Here is a 27,623-nt window from a genome sequence, read left to right as displayed (position 1 = left end):
AGGCAGGTGACTACCTTCTAACGGCTAGCTGACTGGCAAGAATTGTAAGACATACCACAAAATCACATGTTAAAATGAGAAAAATGTTTCTTAGAATCTATAAAATCTGTTTTCAATCTTTTACCATTTTTTTCTAATAGGAATGGTAAAACTGACATCTTGTACAGTCTATATCCTGCATCCATTTATCCATTATGGTGATTAAAAACATTATTGTTATTGACTATTTCCATTTTGATGTTTCCCAAGTCCATCACACTAAACACGTCAAAAACTGAGCTCTTCCTTTCCATCATAAATTTGTCCTTCTTGTCTCTATTTTACTTAATGGCTTAGCTAATTTCTGAATTGCCTAAACAATTTGAACAAACATGGGATCTTTTCTTTCCTCTTATATAATAACTTTCTCTTTTGTCTCCATGATTCTTCTAAGTATTTCTAGAATCCCTCCTCATATTTCTACTCTCATTTAGTTGACTTAGTTCAATAATTTTGTAATTTATTTCCTGAAAAGTTAGTTGTCTCCCAATTTATATGCATTGTCAAGTTTCTCTATCCATATAAATCTCCACATTTCCACTAGAATTATTTGTATGAAAGAATTGACTTAAATTCTACGTGATGACTGTAGTCCATGTGTTTAATTCTTCTCACTCTGCAAGTTTTATTGAAATTATGACAATAATATTTTTAAAACCCATGTAAAGATTAGAAAAGCCACAAGATAGGAATATGATAAGAAAATTTTAGGAATTTCATTTGTATATAGAAGTATGTACCTGGAGCTCAAAAATAGTTTATCTATAGAAGTTTCTGTAGCAATGTTGATAAGTTACAAGATAGATGTAAATGTAGTTGTCCTCAGAAAGGTAAAAAAGTGAAGCAGGTACAGACAGGGCATTTAAATCAAAGGCTAACTGTCACAGTCAGATTTATATGTCAACTTGGCCAGGTGGTGGCTCCCATTTGTCAGTTGGGCAAGTACTGGACTGTCTGTTACTCTGAGGATACTTCATAGAATTAAATCATGAGCACAGGGGCTGCATCCACAACTGATCGTATTTGTAATCAGCCAAGGGGAGTGTCTTCTGCAAGCGAATGATGTTTAATCTAATCACTGGAAGGCTTCTAAGGAGGATTCAGAAGAGACAGGCTCTTCCTGGCTTTAGCCAGCGAGCCTCTCCTGTGGAATTCGTCCAGACCCTCCATCGGAAGTCACAGCCTGCCCTACAGATTTTGGACTCTACATTCCCACAATTATGTGAGACACTTTCATAAATTTTATATCTACAGATATTTCCTGCTGGTTTTGTTTCTCTAGAGAACCCTAGCTAATACACTAACTGAAGAAGCCAGGGGTATTTCACTCTAAAACATTATTTAAATAAACACAGCAGAATGATCTAAGTGGGTGCTACCCTGATAGGAGAGATAGCTATAAAGAAATGGGAGGAAAGATTCACAAGTTACTCAGAAATGCTAATAAATCAGAGTCCTTTTTATGTGATTCCTAGAATTTGCCATATAAGCAGACAAACCTTAACACTTGATGATTATTATGACTTTCATCTTTAGAAATCCTTGCTTGTTTGACTAATAACATATAAAATTATATTTTTCACTGGTAAATTCACACGGAAATTACCCACTTCATAAAACTTTGAGTATCTTAGAATTTTCTAAGATTGTAAGTCACAATTAAAGAAGGCAGATAAAATATTCTAAAATCTCAAGAGTTCTCCAGTCTATTGTTTTATTTCCCTCTTTCATTTAAAAACATTTCCAATGTATGTTGTCAATTGAGATGTATATTTTCCCTTGTGATTTCATCCATTATTTTGAAATTTAGAGTCTTTAATTCCTAGCACCGCCACCATTTATTAAATTGTTTAATCTCTTTATGTCTGTTGGTGATTTCAAGTTAACGCTATATATTTATCTGAAAATTAGTCCTTCATGCCTGACATACATTTTCTTATATTTTCAGTTAGTGAGTCCTTGTTCATCCTTCAATATCCAAGTTGAATGTTCTATTGTCTTTAGATATCTTGTAGAGATAATAAATACCTCTTTAATAAGGTCTGTCCCACTGCTATGTTGTATGCGATATTGTAGCTACTGTACTTATTGAACTATTTTATTCTTTTACACATTCAAATTCGTTCAAGGTAGAGTCACTGTTTCTCAGGTGTCTAAATTATAATAGAGCTCAACTAATATTTGCTGAAATTAATCTTATCAAGCAGAAAGTCCATCATGCTCACGTAAATCAGCAAATCCACTTTATTTCTTTTTTCATAATTACTTAAGTTTTTATTTAAATTAGCTCACTCACATGATGCCATCTACTCTTTATTACTAATCTGGTACAATATATATTTTTCCTGGCTAGCCCAATGTATTTGCTTTCTTACATCACCTCAAGATTTACTGTCTCCTTCAAAATATCTAATTCATAAAGATTTCCTAAGACATAGTTTAAAACACCCATAATATTGAGTTGTTTTCCCATAATATCTAACACCTCAAAAATCTCTAAATTTAATTTCATATGTGCTTATTGTGATGGGGTGAAAAATCCAGACCTCTTCCTCAAATATGTCCACATCCTCATTATTAGAACCTAAGAACGTTACCTTATAAACAGAAAGGACTTTGCAGGTAAGATGACGTAAAGGATGCAGAGGCATGGATCTTTCCCCGATTATCTGTGATGTAATCACAAGGGTACTAGGAGTCAGAGTCAGAATCATTGAGAAATCATGTGGCAATGGAAGCAGAGAGTGGAATGATGCATTTTTTTTGGGGGGGGTGCATGGTCTGGGAATCGAACCTGGGTCTCCCACATAAAAGGCTGGCATTCTAACCACTAAACTACCCGTGCACCCTGGAATGATGCATTTTTAAAGTGGAAGAAGGGCCAAGAAGCCAAGGAATACAGATGGTCTCTAGAAACTAGAAAAGACAAGGAAACAGATTTTCCCTATAGCCTCCAAAAGGAAGCAGCTCTGATAACATTTATGAGAATATGTCTGTGATGTTTTACGTCACAAACATATTTTGTGTTTGTGTTACCTCAGATATAGGAAACTAATACATGAATGTTCCAAGGATGCATTTTATATGCATTTATATTTATTTTGCCTTGCAAATTAAGTGCAAAGCTCTTCAATAGTAAAGGCTAATATATTAACTTCCTTTACAGTGCAAGACTCTAGATAATTGTACAACAAATAAATCAAAGCTGCATGTTGCTTCAGTTTTAGCATCAGAGTTCTTACTTATCCCTGAGACTGATTTATATTTGTGTTGATAGGAAGGCCAAAATGAAACAAAAGAATAAAATGAAACATGTTGTTTGAATTAATAGATTGAGTTTTATCTTTCACCTAGAATTTCAAATGTATTCATACTATTGTTGAAAATATTCACAAAACATGATTTCCAAATAATTTCAACCACTTTGGATGAACAAAAAAATTTAAGTGTGTTTTATGTGGTCATTTATTAAATATTATTTTAATTATTTCTGTGCTATATTCTAGATTTCAAATAATTACTAGAATAATTTACACAAATAACTGGATACCTGCTGAGCAGGCAAAAATTCATGTGCCAGGAATATTGCATTAGAAAATGTGAATAAACAGTTGACTCCACAATAATAACAAAAATACCTAAAAATAATATACAGGAGTATCATTATGATATCATAATATCCTATAATATGTAGGAATATTAACTACATGGGACTCACATGAAAAAAATTAAGGCAGGTCATTTTGTGGAATGCAAAATAAGTCCTACATATAGTAAAAAACAGAACATGTCCCTCCTGCCACAAAACTGTAGCAATCTGGAAAGATGTATCAGATGAAAGTAGTCAAGCAAAACATAGAGACATTTGATCAAATTGCATGAAGAACGATGATAAAGTATCCACTTTCCTGAACAATCTCAAATGCAGTAGGAATAGCTTCAAATGCAGTAGGAATAAGCTATTCTTTGTCTTTAAGAATCGTCCATTGCAAATGAAGTACATTTTAAGAAATTTTCACTTAAACTCTCCTTTATCTCTTATTTGAAAATATTTTCAATTGTAAAACTTATAGTTTATTGAGCATGTGTCAGTGTGAACCATTCATCATTTATGATGTTATCACAACTTGGGCAATAATCTGTTTTTAAAACTCAAAAGAAATATCTTTTGGAAAAAAAATCTATCAGGCTTGGTAAGACGAAATCACAATATCTTTGAAAATTTCTGCTGCACATGCAGACTTCTACAATGTCCAGTAAGCAGTCTTCATTAGAACTTTTTTCCATTGATGCAATATTAAAATTCATTATCTTATAAAAATATTTCCCCAATCTATGTCCAGTCTATCTCTAATGGTGCAGTAAGAATTAAAAGGGCAGCCACCTCATCGGCACTTTATTTGGGAGGCGCATGTCCTTGGAAGTAGGGGTGTGGGAAAAAAGAACCTGAGCTAAAGAATGATAATAATTTCATGAGATGTATCATCATATATTGGACACTACTTTGAAGAGCTGTGGAGAGGCCAAGTAGCTCTCTCTCAGATAATGTGTTTATTTGTCACTAGATGACATCCATGCTAAGTTTAAAAGTACAAATTTGTCTTGGAGGAGCCTACCCAAGAGAGAGAGGAGAATAAATTTAATTGACCGGTTAGTTCCCTTCTGCTCTGATTTCTGGTTGGTCAAGTTTCAACCCACAAGCATCTTGTTCACACTGCTTTACCATATGATCTGCCCTACTGGGCTGCTTAAGAATACAGATCCCATACACCTCAGTGTGATGCGCCCTCTAAATCTGAAAGTGGAAGACCATCACGTGCTGGGTGTTGACTTGGAGAGAGAAGGCAGAAAGCCATCCAGCACATTTGAGAAGGTGCACCAAGTTTATGCCCAATACGTCATTTTTCTCAATATTTTAAAAAAAATCTTTAAACGGGCAATATGTTTCCATCTCAATGTTTTGAAATTATACATACATCTTTTAAATCCCTAAGAAAAAAGTAAAACAATTATTCTCTTAATGAAACATTATTTCCATTTTTATCAAAGTAATGACTACTTTATTCATAGTATACAATGGGTATCTCATAGTATTTTATAATTTATAAATGTACTCAATTGTATAAACTCTGAAAAGATCATAATTTAAATATGAATAAACATTTAAATTTTATTGAGATATTTTGCTTTGAAGATAAAATTTATATAACCATTTTTAATCCCATTCTTTTCTCTGTCTCAGGGTCTCTGTCTCTGTCTCTAAGTGTGTATATGTGTGTGTGCATGTGTGTATGTGTGTTTCTATGTGTTGTACGTATATGGTGACTTTGAGTTTAATTTTTTAAATCTCTTATAGCTGCATCCATAATCTCTTTCAAAATTTACAGTACAATATGATCACTAGGGTCTTCTATATAAATGAAGGTTTTCTACAGCTAAACCCCAAAATTAATAACAAATAAAATTTCTTCTATCTTTTTTATTTTATTTCCTAGAATATAACAGAAAGAAAATTGATCTAGAAATCTGGATACATCAATGTTTGTCTCCCATTTCATTTTTTCTCAATATCTAATTTTGATAGACATTGAATCTCTAAAATTCTCTTTGAAAAATGATCCAAAATAAAGTAATAATTTCTAGCTTTCCCAGAAATTAGAAATTTCCTAGAAATTTCAGGGATAGGTAGGCCTGAGGGGACAAGAAGACTCAAGGGCATCATTTGCTGAAGAGAAGCAGAAAGTTCAGTCTGACAAACTGCTTATTTTCCTAGCTCTTAAATAAAGCCCTAAGTAGAATTTCAAGTCTCCCTTTAGAATAGGGACTTGGTTTCAAGGGGAAGGACTGACAAACCAAATCCAAAATGGGATCTTCAAAGCTATTACAAATAGATTCAAAATCTTAGATGTGGGAGAATAAATCTGCAAATAACATTTTTAAGACATTAAAATGCCCCATCTATAACAGAACATTATGAAAAGCATGTGAAGATCCCTACAGATATTGCTCAGTGAATTGACCAAATTAAATTACCTGAGGGGACACAGAATTTGGAACAATTAATTAAGGTTGTTCATAATGACATAAAGGATATCAAGAAGACACTGGAGGAGCATAAAGTAGAATTTGAAAGAATAAATAGAAAAATTTCAGATATTACAGAGATGAAAGATACTGTAGACCAAATAGAAGGGTATTAGAGACTCATAATAGTGGACTTCCAGAGGCAGAAGAAAGAGTATGCAAATTGGAAGACAGGACAACTGAACTCAAATATTCAAAAAAAACAAATGACAAGAAAAATGGAAAAAATGCAACTTTATCTCAGGAAAATGATAGACCTAACAAAGTGCATATAAGTGTGCACCAATATAAGACTTATTGATGTCCAGAAAGAGAAAAGAAAAGCAAAAGTATAGGAAGTCTAGTTGAAGATATAATGGAAGAAAACTTTCCAAGCCTTATAAAAGACACAAACAGCAAAATGAAACACACTCAATGAATTCCAAATATAATAAATCCAAGTAGACTTACACCAAGACATATATTTACCAGAAGGTCCAATCTTAAAAGAACCAAAAAGATATGGGTGATGCAACAGTGACTCAGTGGCAGAATTCTCACCTGGCATGCCAGAAACTGGGGTTCAATTCCCAGTGCCTGCCCATGTGGGAAAAAAAAAAAAAAGCATGAAAGCAGCAAGAGAAAAGAGATTTATAACATACAAGGGAAAACATAAAAGACTGAGCTCAGACTACTCAACAGGCACTATGGAGGTGAGAAGGCCGTGGCATAATATAGTAACATTTTGAGTGAGAAATACTTCCAGTCAATAATTCTTTATCCTTCCAGGTTGTCCTGCAAAATTGAGGGAGAGATTAAAATCTCACAGATAAACAATGGCTGTGAGAATTTACCAACAAGAGACCTTTGCTACAATAAATTTTAAAAGGAGTTCTGGGAACTGAAAAAAGACAGAGCAGGAGAGCAGTAGGAGAGTACAAAATTGAAGAATATTAACAAGGGTAACTTAAAGTATAGAAAGTGAAAAAGGAAAAGAATATATAGAGCTGACAAATAAAAACTAATATTTAATATCTAATAATAATATTAAATTCCTGAAATCAAAAATTTGAAAATGTTTAGTAACATAGATCATTACTATAGCAAAGTTGATATTTGTAATAACTTTCAACTTCTTATTTTGAGAATGTACAGTTTTGATAGCTCATCAAACATAATGTCTAATATTTAGAAGTCAAAAACCTCTGACTTCTGTATCCGTAGATATTTTCCTTGCTTGCTTTAATTTTAAATTGGTTTATGAAATATATAGTACAAAAACCAGGTTTACAATGATTATTTAAATATTTTAGTTAAATATGCCTATAGGTAATTAAGGTATTCATTTTTACTAGTTAAGATTTTCATATATGAATTGTAGAAACATTTGTATCTTTATTTTTTCCGGAAATCAAAAACTTGAAAATATTTAGTAACATAAGTCATTACTATAGCAAAGTTAATATTTGTAATAACTTTTGACTTCTTATTTTGAGAATGTACAGTTTCGATAGCTAATGAAATGATATTTAAAATAGTGTTTAATATTTAGAATTTAAGAAACTCTGATATTTGTATCTGCAGATTTCTTTCCTTGTTTCCTTTAATTTTAAATTGGTTTTTGAAACATTGAACAAACACAGTCTTTAGAATGACTATTTAGATATTTTAGTTACATATGCCTATGGATAAGCTAATAAATCCATTTTTAATTGCTAAGATTTTCATATGTTAGTTGTAAAAACATTTGTGTCTGTATTTTCTTCAAATTAAAAGTTTGAAAATGTTCAGCACATAGGTCTTTACTATAGCTTTCTAGTTGATCTTTTGAAAACATTCACAGATTTGATAGCGAATCAAATGATGTTTAGGTTAGTATTTAATATTTAGAATTCAAGAAACTCTGATAACTGTATTTATAGATTTTTCCTTGTGTTATTCTTAAATTGATTTATGAAGCTCACTGAATAAACATAGACTTTGCAATGATTATTTGGATACTGCAGTTAAATATGCCTATGGATAAGCTAATAGAGATACCCATTCTTGGTGGTTCAAAAAAATTAAGAAAGAAACTGAAAAAAAAAAAAACACTGGCTAATTCCTACGTATACACACTTAAAAACAATTTTTCCACATCATTTTTCCTACTGTAGTACATAACTTCTTTCATGCAAAGAAACATTAGTGGTGTGTTATTGAGCATAGTATACATGTCTTTAAATCTCTATAATATATGATGGGAAAGTTATTAAGAACAGGTATACTTATCTGATGTGATATACTTCTGAGATGCTCTGGCCAGGGCTCTTCAAAAGTTTTGGTCATGGATTTCTTAACTACAAAAATATATAAAAAACTACCCAATTCACTTATCCATTCATTTGTTTAAGTTAATGATATAGTGGTTATGAATGTATCATGTAAATTATATATCGTAGAAATAGATACATCTTTAACATGAAGCAAAATAATTATAAATATGAACTTTATTATTTACATTGTACATTTCATCAAATCATCTTGAAATGTACATACTCTAATTTGGAAATTGCTAAATTAAACAACGTGATTTTAACCCTTTATATTAGTTTGCAACCTACCAGAATGTGATATACCAGAACTAGAACTGCTTTTAAAAAGAGGAATTTTGTAAGTTACAAGTTTACAGTTCTAAGCCTATAAAAATGTCCAAACTAAGGGAGCCACATAAAGATACCTTAATTCGGGGAAGGTTGATGGGCCAGAAATACCTCAGCTGGGTAGTCCCGTGGCTGGCATCTACTGGTCCCTTGCTCCTGGATTCATGCTTTCAGCCTCTGTTCCTGTGGCGGTTCCTCACTTGTTTCTCTGGGGCTGGCTTTCATCTTTTGGCTTCCCTTGGCTCTCTCCAGATTCTGTTTTGCTTAACATCTCATGGCAATGTCTGCTGGGCTCCAAGCATCTCCAAACATCCATGTCTCTGTTCTCCAAGTGTGGGCATCTGTGTCAGTTTTACTATGAAGCTCCTGTTGGCTCTCTGTCAGCTCTGAGCCTTCTGTCATTTGTGTTGTTTCTAATTCTCTCCATAATGTTTCCTGTTTCAAAGGATCCTAATGAACTAATCGAGACCCACCTGGAATGGGTGGATCCATATCTCAGTGGAGATAGTCTAATGAAAAGTTTCTGCCCAACAATATTGAATTAGGATGAAAAGAAATGGCTGCCTCCACAAGATTGATTAAAACATGGCTTTTCTTAGGTACATAATATTTTCAAACCAGCATGCCCCTATACATTTATGCATTTATTCATCAAATCAAAAAATATTTCCTGAGAATCTTTGTGCAAAACATCATAATGAAAGGCAACATTCATCCATCTTCTTGTAGAGTTTATTTATGAGAAGAAAGATGAGAAATGAAATGAAAAATTAATTAGTTAAAATAGTTATATTAGGTCCTGAGAAAAAATCCAGATAATATAGGAGAAGAGGCTTCCTAGAAAAATAATCAACTGTGGAATTGAATTTGAGCCTTTTTTTTTTTTCAAATGAGATATACAGGAAAAGTACTTAGCATGTGCTAATCATATATTTGATAATAAACACATTATTCTTATTCTCTTCAGTCTTTGTGGGTTCCTTTCTCATACTTCATGGTCTCTGTAGAGAGATGGAAAGTCATCTCTTCTAGTATAGGTGGGACCAGAAATATATCTAAACTAAGAAATGAAAAATAGAAACTGCATATTTTTGCCATGATCAATAAACCATGCTAGCACTGACTGGCTATATTGTAATGCTTTGGAGATGCTGAAGTTGGATTCCATAATGGTGTATGTGTTTTCTGCTTTTGTACACCACAGACTCTTTTGCAGGGGGCGGCTGATTCATTCTTATGCTAAGATGTTTTTACAAACAGGTTTTATAGAGCTCTGGGACAGTAATTCACCATTTAGCAGTGAGTGAGTCCTGCTAATGATACCAGTGTGAACTTAGAACCCAGTTACAGAGCAACTGAATGGCTGCTTTATTTTTGGATCTTTTCCTCCTACCTTGTTCCCTAGTAATGGGTGCCCCCCTGCTTCTATTATGATTGAGCCACTAGGATGCTCAAGGATAATGTTCATAGCCTTTAGGCATACCTGAATCTCTCCATGCCTCAGAGTATACTATCTGCTTTCCCTTTGACCTGCTGACTGCATGATTTGATCTTTTTCTAATCCTCAGACATAGAATTCGATAATTGCCTGACTTGCCCTTGTTTGGTTGAGCATCCCCAGATGGTGGCTAAGCATTAGTCTATGATAAATGGTGTCTATAACTAAACTATTATTTAATCCCCAGATGCTTTTCCTAATTTGACATGTATGTTTGTATTAATAACCTTACATAGCAGTGCCACAATATGGTAAAAAAAAAAAAACAAAACACTTCCTTACTCACATGTTCTAAAACTAGACAATGTCTAACTATACTGGCCTTCCTGGATACACAGTCATAGCATTCGCTCACAAGCTATTTTATGATAAATTGAACTCCCATCATGGCCCAGGGCTCTTTGCAATCTAATTTGTACTCTAAAGGAAAAGCAGATTCCACCAAACTAAGGCAATAGGAAATGAATCATAATGATCCTGCCTATAAGAGAATTTCCTTATAATTGGTATGCATATATTTGAAAAATATTACTGGTTAGAATAAACATTTCTGAACAATGGAATTGCATTATGTCTCTGTAGAGGCAAATTGTATCCATGAGGACTTATTTTCCATAATAAGAATAGGGCACACAGAGACCAGGATGCCAGTTATCTTTATTTATAGCAAGTTTCCAGAATGCCTACAGACACAGTTTTGGTATGTACTGAACTTGAACAAGAGAAGCTAATGCACTTTGGGTCGGAAGTTTTAACAAAGGGCAGATGGTCAGAATTCTCAGAAGGCATAGACCCAGGCATACAGGGCACACTCTTGCACGTAATAAAGACTCATTGCCTATGAATCCAGCTGTCCCAGCATCTGTGTGTGCTTCCAATGAATGAGAAAGATGAGGAAATGGAAGCACTGAACTCCCAGCTATCATGGTTCTGCAGCAAACAATGCTAGAATTATGACTTTAGCCATCTCGGTTTTGGATCCTGCATTTTAAATGCCTGTCACCAAAAGTCTCAGGAAAGCACAGAGATATCCAGGAAATTCTTTGAAACCCCTCCTGATTCAAATACATAAGGCTTTGTTATAGGGTGAGAAGTGATCTAAAGCACATGATGGACTCCTAGACCCCATTGTATATCTCTATTATTGCATGTACAACCCCATGGAAAATAGTCTTAAGTTCCTGGTTCAACAGGCCTGAGACAGCCCAGAGGCTTCTACAAGGAATCCCTGTAAAAGACCTTAGTGCTAAAAGCATATGAAAAATCTGAAGCCCATCCAACTTTTAACCTGTCTCCCAGGTTGGCATTTGCCAAATAGCCTGACAACTTCCCTGGCTGGACATAGCCCTGCTTCCCTCCAGTTACCTTCATAAGCTGTCACTTGGGTCTGCTCCTTCTGGGATCTCTTATAGTTTGAAATGAGCTCCTAGTCCTGAAGCCTGCCCCCTCTCAGCAATCATATATTTAGGCTGGGTCATAACTCTCTCTCCTTCTGCAATTGCATCTATGTTGTGACTGCCTTCTTGTCCTCTAAGCTAGAATATTATACAGCCATTAAGAAAAGAAGGTCCAGAAACTGAAAATCAGAATGAAATGCTAGGGTGGGATAGATGTTGACAAGAACTTCAGTCTAAAAGCTGGAGTCAGGGATCAGGAAGACAGGAAGACATATTGCATAGTCAGGACAAATAAGCAAAGCTTGTCTGAGATAATGGTGTGTACCACAGGATTCGATTCAGTGATGGGTAAACCTAGACAGTCCAGGAATCAGCACCATTAGTCTGGTAAGCTTTTCAGAGAACAGAATATGGCGTATGGGATGGGTTTCAGAGGCTGGAACCAAGGTGCTTGGAATTTCAAGTTAGCAAAAATAGTAACCAGATCTCAAGAAAAAGACCAAAATATAACGATAATTTGAAGGAATATGATCATTCAATTAGGATCAGCCTAGCAAAAAGTGATATCTTGTGGAAACCCATAACAGTATAAGAACTTTAACATTTCCTCCCCACTAAGAACAAAACAGGGTCCTATAAGCAAAATACAGTGAAAATTGTTTTTGAGTATCAATTGCTCCCACTGACAGAGACAAAAAAGAATGTGAAGATTAGGGGGGAGAATAAACAAAACTGACAGAATCTGAAAACTTTCTAAACCATTTGGTACTTTCTTCTAAGTACTTTTTTTGAAGCCTTGGCTTTTCTGTGCTCTGGTGTCCTGACATCCTATGTATCCACTCCTACGGATTCTAAAACAATTCCTTGAAGTGAGTTGCAAAAATCTTCTAACTAGTCAATATTAATGGAGTCAGGTAGCAACTTTAATCTATACATACTTTGTATAGTAGCTTTGGGACTGGGCTGAAAGGCAGATGATGATGACAGGTAGAGTTACAGTGATGAAAAAGGGTTAAAAATCTCAGATCCTTGTTAGAATAGTTTATGACCCTACTTTGCTCAGGGTAAGATTATTTTATCACTGTGTTACTAATTATGTTACTTTTATTTGTGTTGTGTTGTAAAGTCTTATTTTGACATTGATACAATACTTCATTCATTCTTTCAATAAACGTTCATTGAGTTCAGGTTTTTCAATACTAGGTGCTGAAACAACAAAATTGAGATATATGAGATCCAGTTAGTGTCTAAGTCTTCTATTTCCTCTGAATTTTTATGTTTGCTTTATTTTATCTGCATTAGGCTAAGATACCATTGAGTCATTATGACATTCATTTTTGCATCCATCAAAGTGTTAGATCAACGCCTTGTCTAAGGTCTATATGTTTGCTTAGATGAATAAATGAATGATGGAAGGATGCATGGATGGATGGATGGAAAGAGAGAGGCAGAGAGACACGCACACAGAGAGACAAAAAGACAGAGATAGAGATGAATGTCACAAGTAAAAATTAAAACTTGTCACAAAGAAGATAAAATTTAATTAAAACAGGATGATTAATATATTTGTAGCTTAAGAACCATATGTTAAAAGATTAGGCCAAGAGAAAAGCTGATTCAATGTTCTCAAGAGTTTTTTCCAACAACAAAAACTGCACTAAAATTGTATTAAGACCAGTGCTTCATTTCTGTCAGGGCACTTAGAATGATTTTAAGAACTAGTTTATGGATTGGTGTCCATAAACACAATATTATCGTTTAATTATTCTACTTTACTAGAGTAGTATGTGGTCTTATAGTAGTCTAGAGGTTTCTTTTGTTTACGTATATACATTTTTTCTAAAATACAATGCATTTAATATTATTTTAAAATATTCCCATTTCCACAAATGCCCATATATCAAATTGTCAATTAATGTTATGTTGCTACATTTTTCAAAACCATCCATGCAGATTAGCTTTCTGATTTCTTGTTGGTACTCCAGGATGACTTAGCTATTGAAGTAAATTATGGATGATTTATTTTCTACCCAAAACCAGAGCTATCAATTTTGAAGGAAAAGCATAGAAATATCATTACTCTTTTTTTCTTGTGAAAGATTATTAAAATGAGCACATATTTTTATTATTTAAGCTTTGTATTATAGGGAAAGAGAATTGAACTGACAACTTTTGATGCCTTGATACGATAGCTGCTTTTATACATTAACAAACATTACCATTTCAAGTCTATTTTTAAATTTAGGTGTTGTTCAAGTGAAAAAATACAAATGAATCTCTCTGTTAGGGACTGATTTTATGGCATTTTATTTGTCAGATTGAAGAATATTAAGTAATAAGCATGATATGAGTGATGCAAGCAAGGCCAGAAACTTTCTATCTGGGTTCAAATCCTACCTGCATGGCTTTCTAGATGTGGGACATTGTAGAGGGCACTTGACATCTTCATGCTTCAGTTTCCTTATATAAAATATGAATCATCATAATATTGTTTTGAATAATAAATGAATTAATTTGTATAAAGCATTATATGAGGACATTTGGAAGGTTTATTAGTTAGGGTTTTCTAGAGAAACAGAATCAACAGGAAATGTTCATAAATATAAAATTTATAAAAGTGTCTCATGTAACCATGGCAATGTAGAATCCAAACTCTGCATGGCAGGCTGTGAAGCTGACAATTTCGATGGAGGGTCTGGACAAACTCCACAGGAAAGGTTCACCCACTGAAGCAGGAAAATAACCTGTCTCCTCTGAATCCGCCCTAAAAGGCTTCCATTGATTAGATTAAGCATCACTCATTAAAGAAGACACTCCCTTTGGCTGATTACAAATGGAATCAGCTGTGGATGTAGCCAACATGATCATGATTTAATTCTATGAAATGTCCTCATAGCAACAGACAGGCCAGCACTTGCCCAGACAGACAGGTACCACCACTTGGCCAAGTTGACATATGAACCTGATCATGACAGAAGGGAATATTTTGGCTTATATAAAGCAAAAAAATCTAGGCAATTACTTACATAGCATTATTATAATAACTCATGCAAAATCACATTCCAGGGTTATTGAACTTAATAAATACATATTGGGTATATATATGTCATATACTGATACAGTGGTTGCAGGGAAAGTCACAAAAATACTGTAAGTGGCCATTCTTCAGCCTTCACCTACCCCTTGTCTCCTCTTCCATTGTGTTATTTCCATTCTTCGATAAGATAAGTCTAATAAAAAGGCCCAACTATACCTTAATCCCAATAAGCAGCCCCAAATGCTTATCAGGGCAGGAATTCTCAGTGTCAGGGTCCTTTCCCTTTGAGGTGGATAAAAACCACATTTGGTATAGATTTGTCTCTCTTCTCTGGTGTGAAGTGGGGCTTGTGCCACTGCCATCCATTGCAGCAGTTTTGAGTCATACCAGAAGACAAGTTCTTATGGAACTCTTCCCCTACTCTTCTGGACTCTTTATTTTCTTATTGGGCAGGTAAGTAATAAAGAGGTCATTTGCTGCACATTTCTGTTGTGTCCCAATGATGGACCATTGTAGCAACTCACTACACAAGGGCTAGATCATTCTACTAGCTATGTATGCATATTTTATATCTTTTCCTGAAAGATTGGTTAATATGCTGACAAAAAGATCTTTAAAATAAAAGTTACCTTTAATAATTGTAAAAGCTACACTGCTTTGTTTTCTTGATCATTCTCAGTTTCAATTTCCTCATCTGCAATCAGAAAGAGTAATGCAAATTAGTTTGTAGCATTACTGTGACGATTAAGTGATATAATAGCTGTATATTCTTGAAAAGGGACCCTGATACGTGTAAATTTTCATAACACATCCTGCTGTTATCAGAAGTTCAGTTAAATAACATGAAATTTTCCTAAACACTCTAAAATCATAAAAATAAATTTTTTATAGAACACGACTTTTATGACTTTCTAGAATGCACAATAATTCCCTTTATATGAAGTGTTAATATACTAATTCTTTCTTTAAATTCTGTGTGTCAGAGTTGGCCAGAGATGCCATAACAAATACTACAAACTGGTTTTGGCTTAACGACAGGAAATTACGGGCACAACAGAAACTTTCAGTAAATGGCTACTTTATTACCTACCAGCCCAAAGAATCCAAAGAGCAGGGGAGGAGATCCTATTGTGGCCAGTCTCCCCAAGAGGACAACTGCTCTGGGTCAGAATTGGTAGGTGGTGGCTCTCGATGCCCCACTTCGCTTCAGACATGAGCAGCAAATCTGTGCTGCCCAAGTCTGGATTATTTATACAACCCAGGGGAATGGGTTCTGCCCCTGAGATTTCCCACTGTAATGTCTAGGTGGAGCTGCGCAGGTTCAAGACATAGTCTGGCCTTTTCCTTAGACTTAACCTTGCTCCCTGGTTGCAGAATGGAAATATATGAACACAAAAGAAAAGGGATAGGTAGGGAAGTGAGGACTGGGAGATGGCTGCTAAGTGTGAATGTGACATTTACAGGAAGCAAGGTTTATTTTCTTCCCAGTCTATAGTTTTTGTTACTGGCTGCCAGCAATCCTTGAAGTTCCATGGCTTGTAACTCTGCCTTCCTACTCCTGGCAATACATTTACCTTTCCGGCTTTTCTGATTTCTACTGACTTCTGCTTCTTTTGGTGTGGACTTCACCTTCTGGTATCCAGTTTCCCCTCTTTGTAAGGCCTCCAGTATACAGATGAAAACTCACCATTATTCAGTTGAGCCACACCTTAACTAAAATGAACTCTTCTAAAAGCCCTATTTTAGAATAGGTTCACAACCACAGGAATGCAGATTTCAATTAAGAACATGTCTAAATTGGGTGTGTGTGTGTGTGTGTGTGTATATATATGTATATATGTATATATATGTATATATATGTATATATACATATATATATTCAGTTTAAGACTTTATATACATATATATTCATATCGATTGTGTGTATGCTTGTTTATTCTTGTACTGACTAATTTAACCTATGAGGGGTACCATGCATTATATATAATATATAATATCATATTATTGTATTACATTAGTATGTTTCCTTACTATTTAAATCTTGTAAGATTTAGAATTGTGTTTATTCCTACTTATCCTTCTCAAAATAAAACTGGGTCAAAAGGGAAAATTTCAATTAAATAAATTCAGTATTTCACATTTGAGTATTGGACAACATCTAGATATGTGATTGGTTTTTATTCCATTTTCACTTATATTCTATGCACTGTGACATAAAATCATAATCCTTATGCTTTATTTCTTACTCTAAAAAAATTTCATTAAAAAATGAAGGAAAACCAAATATGTCAATTTCAATTCAATAATGAAGAAAAGGCATAATTTAGTAATTTGTTCGTCGTTAAAGGATTTCTACAATGTAATCCTACATGCTTAATAATTTTTCTATAATTTTCAGTCAGAATCATAAATGTGGCTTTATTTCATGCATAGCAAAAATACAAGAAATTACTCATTCTTCTATAAGGAACTTTTTTTTTTTGCATGGACAGGCACGAGCAAATGTACCTGGGTGTTTGATATGGCAGGTGAGAATTCTGCAACAGAGCCACCAATGGACCACCCTATAAAGAATTTTTTAAATAATAAAACTAGTGTTGGTGCTTCAAGCTATCGTATAACATTTTGACAATTTAGAAAAATGAATTATAGCTCTTCTGGAGCCTCTAATCTTTTTAAAACCTGGATAGTTTAAGGCATTAATCAAAGTGATCAATATTTACTTAGGATCACTCTCAGTTAAAAAACACTTTGCTATAGGACACAGAAAATACAGTCCCTATTCTTGAGAAGATACTAATAATATCTGAATCTATCCTGCTATTTTTGCAAGGTTTTACTGATTTTCATAACTTCTCCATAAAGTGGATAGTTGATAGAGTTAAAAAATGTGGGAAAAAGAGAAAAAAAAAGAAAAGAAAAAATATGAAACCATGGATTAGAAACCTTAAGTAACCTACCAGAGATCACATAGGAATCAAAAGGCAATCAAAAGATATGAATCTGTCATTTCTGTCCACAATCTCAGAACTTGGCCCATTATACCAAACACTATCTGTTAAACTGGATGGTAGAGTACTGAATGGATAGCCAAAGTAAATGTATAATATCTTATATATATATATATATATATATATATATATATATATATATATATATATATAGGTCATTCATTTACTAAATCTTGTGTGAATTTAAGGATCTGGAATGCTGCTAAAAATATGGCAGAAATGCTAATAATGAGTGATGAGCATAGTGTGAAATTTCAGAAAGAAATTTATTCTGAAAACAGATAAAATTATTTTAAATTAGGGCAAATTTAGATAAGAGATATGTCATTTTAAACGTAAAAGGTAAAAGAATCTAAAATGTTTCATCAAATGAGACTGGGAAAAAGTTTCAGTTCAGTCCTTGTGAACTGAAATAACCTCTTCAGAGCAATTTCATTCTATGTTTATAATTCACCTTTCACATTGTCCTTGAGTATATAAAGAACTATCAAAGAGAAATACATAAGGCAGAAAAGAAAGTTATCTTTCCCTTTGAATATAATGCCTACTTTCCAAGTAGAATGGAGGGAGGCTGCAATTGCTTACCCAGAACTCTGATCTTCGACCTAATCAATTAAATAGTGTCTACAAGAGTGCAAAGATATAAAGGCCAATTTAGAATGCTTTTCCTCAAAAAGCAGAGTGATGACTTGTAATATAAATAAAGAACTTAGAACCTCAAATTTGGAAGAAAACATTGTAATTTTGTGACAAGCCATGGGGCCTACAGGCAGCATTCAGATAAACCATATTTGCAGACAGCTGCTTCAGAAAGTAGAAGACAACCTCAAACACATCAAAGAGGGATTCTTGCTGTGGCCATTTAACTTTTTTATGATGTGGAAGTCAGAAGCTCCAGGTAGAGGCCAGACACACCTTTATCAAGTACGTGAAAAGGCACTGAAGCAAAAATAAAAAGTAGATTCTGAATGTTTCTTCCCTGTTACAATGGTTAAATCAGAACCTACCCAGAGTGATTTTATTTTGCATGAACTGCATACATTTCTGTCTCCCACTCTACAGGAGATGTTGACTGCTGAATCAGTAAATAATGTTGCAAAGTACTTAAGAAAACAACCTGAAGAGAGGAAATCTCTATTATCGCTTGTAATAATTATAAGAAGTATAACCAAGACAATTTATGGAATTCTAAAACAAATGTCAGTCTAGTTTATCTCTCATTTCCAAAAGATAGATGTGAATCTTAGAAAACATTATATAACAAAACTGAAAACACACAAGATACAAAAATGTATTTTTTTTTTAGTGAAAGGAAATCAAGCTATCCTTCAACACTATAAACTCTAAATAACAGAGTGAACATAGCAGAAACGATTTGTAGAGCAAACCTGAAAAAGCTGATACCTACCAAACGCAGGCCGTCAGGAGCACACCACCTGCAGGAGTAGAAGTTAGGGCATTTGCTCCCTGAAAATGGGGAGACAACATAATATGAAGAACTGGAATTGAAATGTATCAGGAGGGGCTTGTAAGTGGATTCTGGTTTGTGTTAGATAATTTGGGAGATCATTCAAGGAAGTGGGAATTTGCCCTCAGAAAATGGAGACAACTAAGCAATTGAAAATCAAAACTTTTTTTTTTTTTTTTTTTTAGGAGGCAGAAAATGGACCAGCACAAAAGTGCAATTGTTAAAGAACCGACAGTCACTCACGTTATCTGGAAGAGGAGGATGATTTTTGCTTTGTGACTAGTTTCCTTGTTCTCGTCTGTGTGCAGCTATGCTGATGGAGTATGTTCTTACGTCACTCCATCATGGTCACAGAATGATAGTGTCTGATATTAATGGTCTCTGAAAGTGTTGACCATCAGCAGAAAAACCACACAGCCTAGCTGTCAGTGCCAGGTGGGCTCTCAGGGGACAGCTGCAGGAACCGTTTCTTTCTTCTTAAGAAACTTCAAGACCAGCAGACTACAGAGAAAAAGTACAAAGAGTTTAAAACAATGTGACAAAATTGTGGCTGCCGAAGGCTCAGAACAGAGATCTATTTTCTAGAAAAGACAAACGCAACACAAGCAATTATCAAAGCTATAATAGTGTTGCACAAAACCAGGGACAAGGCTTCCAGGAACGCTACGTGGAAACAGAACAAACCAGGGCCAAGGCACCAAAGTTTCAGGAAGTAAGTTTTATTGTCTATAGCCATAGGGTTCAAGTAGCCTCTGAAAGTCTGAGCCTGAACAAAAGGTTAACATCAGTTTTTATAGACAGGATGACAGGTTAAAGACAAGGTAAACGATTGGCTGGTTGAAATAGGGAAGGGCTCAAAGCTGGGTTTACAGAAGTGGATGAGCAGTTAGGGGGGAGAGGGCTTCACAGAACTTCTCTTATCCTGCCTATTGACTGTCCTTGGGTCCTGGGAGATATTTCAAACAGGGAATGACCTGAGTAAACAGGGGCCTGCCTGCTGCAATGGGAAGTGGCTTTAACAAACAGGAGCTACCATGCAACAATAGGACAAGTTTTGAGACTTGAAAGAAAAACCAAATCAACAGAAAAAAAGGAAGGCTACATACACTGACAGAAAATTATTTGAAAGATACAGCACCAAGTTTTACTTTGGTGAAATCAGAACTTTAAAAATAAGGGCACCTTTGAATATATTGCCAAATATCTACAACAGAAAAAATATGAAAGGCTTCCCTTTATCTCCTTTGCAAAATAATAATAGAAAGAAGAGACTAGTTACAGAAGATTAAGAACATAGTCAATAAATCGTTTAAATCTTTTTTGAAATACTCATAGAATATTCAAAAGTCATAATTAAATCACTGACTATTAGTCTGATTTAGACTGATCAATGGGATATAATAGAAAGATAGGCTAAAGATTTGGAAATATATATATGTATTTAGTGTAGAATATAGGTGTTATTTTGATCAGTGGTAATAGGATGAGAAAGTTGGTTAAATATATGGAGAAAATTATACCAATACATAATATTGAAAAAGTAAAATTCAGATAAATAAAAAAATTAATGAAAAGAAATAAAATAAAAAAAGTAAATATTAATAAACGTTCACCTGAATATGGACCACAGAAGATCATTTTTAAGCATTAAAAAGTGGTAGGATTAGAAGAATATAAAGGACTTGATTGAAAAATTTGACTGTATAAAATTTTTATAGATCTACATTTCAAAGAGCATTTTCAAAGAAGTGTTCAAAAACAGGTATTCGTTGATAAGAATATTATAGAATACCTCTTAGCAAAAAGTAGCTATTAATATTGAGTTATTTAATGTAAATGATTTTTGAAATAACCTCTATTATAAATTGCAAAAAAACAAAAACAAATGTGCTCTCACTCAATAAGAGACATCATCTAATCACACGAAGAAAATGAAACTCACTATTCACAAAGAAATACAAATTGAATCATGACCAAGAGATTTTCCAGCATTGATTTGATTACAATGAAAAAGGCAGTCACAAATAGAGATAGATCAAGTGTACAAGAGAATAAACTTTCTAAAGACAAGTATACTGACAGGTGTCAAATTGCTAAACATAGTCCTACTTTTTCATCTAACTTTTCCAATTGTCAAAATCTATTTGAAAAAAAAAATCAGATATATGCACAGAAATACATGCAGAAGGAAATTAGAAGCAGAACTTTTTGTATCAGCCAAACATTATAAATTACTGAAATTTCCAATAATAGCTCATTTAAAAATAAACTACATTCCATTAACATGGTACAACAATTTAAAATTGTGCTAAAAAATGTATTTAAATCAGAATAGCCATTATTATACACAGCTACTTTTTAGAAATGACAAAGGCTAAAGAACATAATCTTGAATGGAGAAAAACACATGGAAAAATACATGTGAAATACAGATAAATTAATTTAATCATGGCAAAATACTTAAGAAGATAGAAGGAAATGTTAATCATTTTCACTGTAGCAGAATTTTAAATGATTTTAAATGAATATTATTTTTAATTACATATGTTTTCTGCATTTAAAAATTGTATTATAACATTCATCATCTTTGTAATTAGAATTAGATTAAATAAATGATTTTGAAAATCAGGCTTCTTCTTACTTTTAAATTCAGATTAAGGAAGGTAAGTGTGGACTGTCATTTAGATCTAGAGATAATATAAACACTATTTTTTCCCATAGCTTCGTGCATAAAGATACTGATTTTCCTATGTAATATAACTTCGCTAGCAGGTATCATAAACAATAGCATTTAACTTATCTCCATATCACTCATTTTCCATTTGGGAAGAAATGCATCAGCTTTACACCAATGATGGTGTGGTCATTTACAAATTGACTGTTGCCAAACAAAAAGTATAAAAAGATTTCTCTGTTAACTCTATGATATCAAATGCCCGTTACTTCCTAAATTACTTTCAAATGCTGGTCAGAATCAAAGAATTGGCCCCTAGGTAGCCATTTGATGCTCTCATCACAGAGAATGCTTCTTTATTTTTATTACTGAATAATAAAGAAATGTGAATGTATAGGCTATAGATTTTCATTTTGTTGTTTTTTCGTCTGTTTTGTGTTTTGATATTGATCATTTACACGCTGTTTCTTTTCATTCTATAGTTTCATTTACATATCTCTGGAGAAAAGAAAGCATCTTACCCAGTGTTAGGTTGTTGGAGCAGGATTCTTTTTCCCCTGTGCTCCCCTTGGCACCCCTTCAAGGGATGGCTTATGTTCAGCCTGGCTGGGCAGTTATTTCTTATGTTACTGCTTTTCTGCATTTTTCTAAAAAGACCACTTGGTATCTACAATACAATTAAGTATATCTTTCTCTGATGTAATCTTTCCCTTGCCTGCCTATTTTGTGTCTTAGTTTCTGCTGAGTAGCTTTATTAACTTCCTGCTGTAAATCTTCTGAAGGCAGAATAGAGATCATCTAAAATCCTCTTATATGGCCTACAATGGGAGAGTAGGGAGTACAGAATCTTCTATCTGCAGTAGTTCTATAGATTTTTTGCCCGCACTTTTTTTCCACAGCAACACAACTTTTAATTTTCTGTCTTTCTCACCGGGACTTCTGAATTGTTTTCGTTTTTGTTTTTTAACTTAAAATCAGTATGATATGCAATATAGAATATAAAATAATCCTGGATAAATATATATCCCGGGCTTTTCTAAGCCAGATTCCACAACTTTCTATTTACTGATATTCTTTTCTTACCTTTCATTATCAAAACAATAATGATGCATGCAATTACATAGAAACGTCCCTAGCAAGAACATAAGGTTACAAATAAAGGGATTTATTTTCTTATCCTGGCTCTGTTAGGAATTGGTTTGGTGATCTTGGGCAAGTATTCACCTAAGATTGATTTAAATTTTATTTAAGTTTTAGTTTATTTATTTTATAAAAACAAGATTTTAAAATTTTAGTTACTGTAGCTAAGAGATTTCAAATGGTGTGGGCGGGCCACTCAGGAAGTTATTCTTATCCACTAGTCTGCTAGATATCACAGACTGCCAGTGTGTGCAAAATCAAAAGCAGCACCGCTTCTGAGGATGGCTGGATGCTGTGAATGGTTACAAGACAAAGGAATCAATAAACTTTCTAACCTGAAGGACATTTGGGAAAATCTAGAACATTTACCAATAACAATTTTTTTTACAAACAACCTATATAACCTTTTCCTTTCAAAAAATCTTTGCTTGAAAACCCTAAGATGGGACACAATTGGGTTGCACCTGAATCTCTGCTCTCCAAATTGCAATGTCAATACCCTAAATAAAGGTCTTTGCTGCCTTGCAGCTCAGTCTGTATTTTCTCATTTGGTACATTCTTCCTCCTATTTGTTATTAGTCTGTTTCTACTAGGCTCTGGTCCCTGTATTGGTCATTGGAAAAAAGACCTTTTCCTGGAGATGACAATTTGGTAGAGAAGTGAAGTGAAAATGTGAAATATAAAGTGATTTAGGTTATTACAGCTATTTTAATAAAGTAATATTTGAGCTCTATTTTAAATGATTAGAAGTTTTGCAACTGAAGGAGACATGCTATGTCAGACAGAGCAGAGAAAATTTATTACAAAAACAGAAGTAATAAAGGGCATGGGGGTTAATGGAATAGTGGGAAATCAGTGTATTAAGTATTTAGGGACAGATTAAAAGACGACACCTCAAAGGTAGATTTGTATTATTCTGTGGTTGAGCTATTATACTAAACTAAAGAATGTTAAATTTATACTGTTGGCAATCTGTATCTGGAGAACAAGATTATCAGAGTTTTTAAGAATGTAATTCTGGAAATAATATGAAAAACACTGAAATGTTGGGTAGAGAGTCCGCCAGACAGTTTTAAGACAATGAAACCTTGAACTGAGGCACTAATGCAAAAATTAAGAGATTAAACCAGGTTATATAACTACTTCTATTATATTTGATGGGGTTTTGTGACCAAGGTATGTGAGAGGAAAGTGATAAGGAGACATTAAGGAAAGATAGCTTAAAATGTATAGCTTTAGGTGGCAAAGTGTTAATACTTATTAAAATCAAGAACAGAGTAGGGGTGTGTGCAAGTTTAGCTTATGTGGTCCTGAAAATTATCTGTCGTAAGGTAACTCTTGATCAGAGACCAGTAGGAAATGACAATGTGAACCATGTGAGTAAACCATGTGCGTATCTGTGATGGTCATCAGCAGAAGAGTGAGCTAATCTGCCAAGGATTTTAAAAGGGTCTTTCTCACTGCTCTGTGGGATCTAGACTGTGGGAGAATAGCCAAGGAAGAAACTTAAAGACCATTTAGGAAGTTATTGCAGTAAAATAAAAGTGAGTGGTAATAGAAGTGTGGCATAGATGGAGGTTTCCCTGTCTCAATGCTATTGACATTTAGGAAGGTATAAATTTTCATTCGTGAAGGGCTGTGCTGGGCTTGCTGGGATGTTTATAGTCATCCCTGACATCAACCCACTGATGTCAGTAGCACAATCTCACGGCTGTAACAACCCAAACTCTCCAAACGTAGCCAAATATTCCAGGGGGTGGGAGCTAAAAATATCTCTTGTCTGAGAACCACAGGTCTCTGTAGATGCAGGGAAAGTGATGGAATATGTAAATAGAAGTAATTTCAAAGATAAATTTGAAGGAATTTACTGCTGGATTGGGTTTAGACTGTGAGAGAGATGACGCCTGATGCCAAATTTTCTGATATGTACGGCTAGAGGGTTAAATTGATATACCTGAGATCTAGAATACTAAAGGTACTGTTTTAGTTTGTTAAAGCTACCAGAGTGCAATATACCAGCAACAGAATGGTTTTTAAAAAGGGAATTTATTAAGTTGCATGTACATTCTAAAGCCACAGAAATGTACAAGCTAAGACATCCAAAGAAAGGGACAATGAAGTTCTAGGTTTCTCTCTCAGCTGAGAAGTCACATGATGACATCTACTAGCTTTCTCTCCTCTTCTCATAATGCTTTCCTGGGGTGTTTTCCTTTTGCATCTCCAAAGGTCTCTGGTTGTGTGGGCTCTGTCAGCACTAAAGCTTTTTTCCAAAATGGTTGCGTCTAAAGGATTCCAGTAAGTTTCCCCATCTCGGAATGGGGTAGCGATGCATCTCCATGGAAGCCATCTAATCAAAAGTTATTACCCACAATTTGGTAAATCACATCTTCATGGAAACATCAAAAAGATCCCACCCAGCAATACTGAATGAGGATTAAAGAACATGGCTTTGGTGGGGTATATGATAGTTTCAAATCTGCACAGGTTCAGTGGGAACTAATTTGTCAGTTTTGCCCTCATTGAATTTGAGATAGCGTTGGATGTCAACCTGAAACTCAGGGAAGAGCTCAAGTTGTTATATAAATGTGTTTGCCATCTGTGCATAATTAGTTTATTTATTTATTTTTTTCATGGGCAGGCCCCAGGAATGGAACCCAGGCCTGTGGCATAGTAAGCGAGAATTCTGCCTGCTGAGCCACCGTCACACCACCCTATGTTTAGTATTTTAAGCCTTGGGAATGGATACTCTCACCTAAGAAGTGAATATAGGGAGGAAAAAGAACACATCCATGGACTGAGCACTGGCATCATCCAAAACTGAGAGCTGGAGAGATGAGGAAGATCGAGAGGAAAACCTTTCTCTTGTAATAACAGCAACTCCTTCTGGGAGGAACTACAGTTTAATGTTGGCAGTCAATTATAATTCTCATTGGTTACTTTATATTAAAAGGCATGTGACCAAAGTTTTCTAGTGTCAGAATTTACTGAAGCCATAATCACTGATTGTATTGAATTCGGTGCAAAGTTTTTTGTTTTTTGTTTTTTTTTTAAGATAATACACACGGAAACGAGATGGACCACAGTGGTTCTGATAGTATCTGATATTCTGCTACAGGAACTCTGAGGCAAATGCACCCTTGGAATTCACAAATTGGGTTCAATGACTAAATACTTACCCTCCTGCCCAACCTGAGTTGGAATTTTCTCACTTGCACTCAAAATGGTTTTGCTTGCAGCAATAATGCAAAAATAAGTTAATTCTGAACAATTACCTAGCTTTAATGATGTCAAACACCAATCAAAGGTGTTTTTAATATCAGGTAGGCAAGGAAAGAATGGAAATTTTGTTGAATCTCTCTGACGTCATATTTACATGTTATTAATAACTTACCTGTTTAACTTCTGACATTAGGTTGATGAAACCACACAGCACCCCTAAATTATCAAAGGCAAATTTCCTTAAAGCCCTTAAAAAATAGTAATCAAATGTTGAAGCTGTTGACTCCTAAATGGAAAGTACCTGGAGTTATTGTGGTAGTTTTATAAATTCAATTGCAAACTTACAAATTCATATTATATGTGGACATTTAAATATATATTACATTAAAAAGGGGCACTAATGTGAATATATTGGGAACAAATGCATTAAAATATGATTCATAATATTTGTTTTCATTTAAAAATGAATACTAGGCCACATTGCTACTTTCAACTTTATAACACAGGTTTGTTAATAAGTTGGTTTTAGAGGTAGGAATGGGTTTTTCAAAAAGAAACAAATGACACTAAGAAACCCCTAATTTGAAAGCAACCCATCATGTTTCTTTGATTACTGTCTTGAAATTGAGCTCTTTGCTCATATATATGAAACATTAACTCAGTAATACTATGGTTCCTCGTCTTACAGTATTTATCTTCTTTTTTAATGCTAATGTCCTCTTTTTTTCATTCATCATTTTTCATTCTTCTGGTGAAATTACAGCATAATATGGCAGATTGGTTAATCCTGACTCCTTCACTTACTTAAACTTCTAATGCCATAGTCTCCTCATCTCTAAAGTAAGGATAAATAATAACAACATTTTTCCTAAGACTGTTATGAGGAATAAATAAATGAGTTCTTATTTGTTCATTGTTAAACTCAGGTCAGATGTGAAAATGCCAGGCCTTTAAAAGATTTAGGAAATGGTAAGCATTCAATAAATATTTGCTAACTATATGAAAAACTGATTTTATTCCAGAAATATAATTGTGTCTCATATAGTTTTGTTTCCTCCTTTCTATGAAAGACTGTAAGGTTGAAACTTATAGGGCATAAATGAGAATGCTTTTATTCTATGAAATCTTTTATTATCACTTAGACTTTTTTTTTTCATTTTTATAGCTATATTTAATCCAATATCCCAAACAATCCTGGAACACAGACAAGGTGGGTATAACTGATAAAACTGCTTGTGCAGGTACTGTTAAATTGCTGTGTAATCAGGGTCTGATTGGGTCTGATTATGAAAGCTTTCTTAAATGAATACAAATGTTCATTAGACTTAAAATTTCTTCTTACATTATATAGTCTCTTTATAATGGTCTTTGGTGAGGCACTGAAGAATGATGTCTATTCTCTTTTGAGTCTCAGATGCATAAAGCCAACAAGTTT

The 27,623-nt window shown here is 34.1% G+C and overlaps 1 long non-coding RNA gene across 1 annotated transcript in view; it reads right to left on the bottom strand.

The window, feature by feature from the left end:
* Nucleotides 1-9,546: 9,546 nt before the first annotated feature.
* The window catches only part of LOC143679446 (uncharacterized), a 54,904-nt gene continuing 36,827 nt past the window's right edge, over nt 9,547-27,623 (bottom strand). The window contains exons 2-3 of the long non-coding RNA XR_013173770.1: nt 15,306-15,370; nt 9,547-9,745 (exon numbers count right to left, since the gene is read on the bottom strand). This is a non-coding gene — a long non-coding RNA (uncharacterized LOC143679446). The remainder of the gene's footprint in view (nt 9,746-15,305; nt 15,371-27,623) is intronic.

Source organism: Tamandua tetradactyla, chromosome 4 (assembly GCF_023851605.1).
Source record: "Tamandua tetradactyla isolate mTamTet1 chromosome 4, mTamTet1.pri, whole genome shotgun sequence".
Classification (NCBI taxonomy): domain Eukaryota; kingdom Metazoa; phylum Chordata; class Mammalia; order Pilosa; family Myrmecophagidae; genus Tamandua; species Tamandua tetradactyla.
The sequence above is the reverse complement of the archived record's forward strand: the minus strand, read 5'-3'. Positions and strand labels throughout refer to the sequence as shown.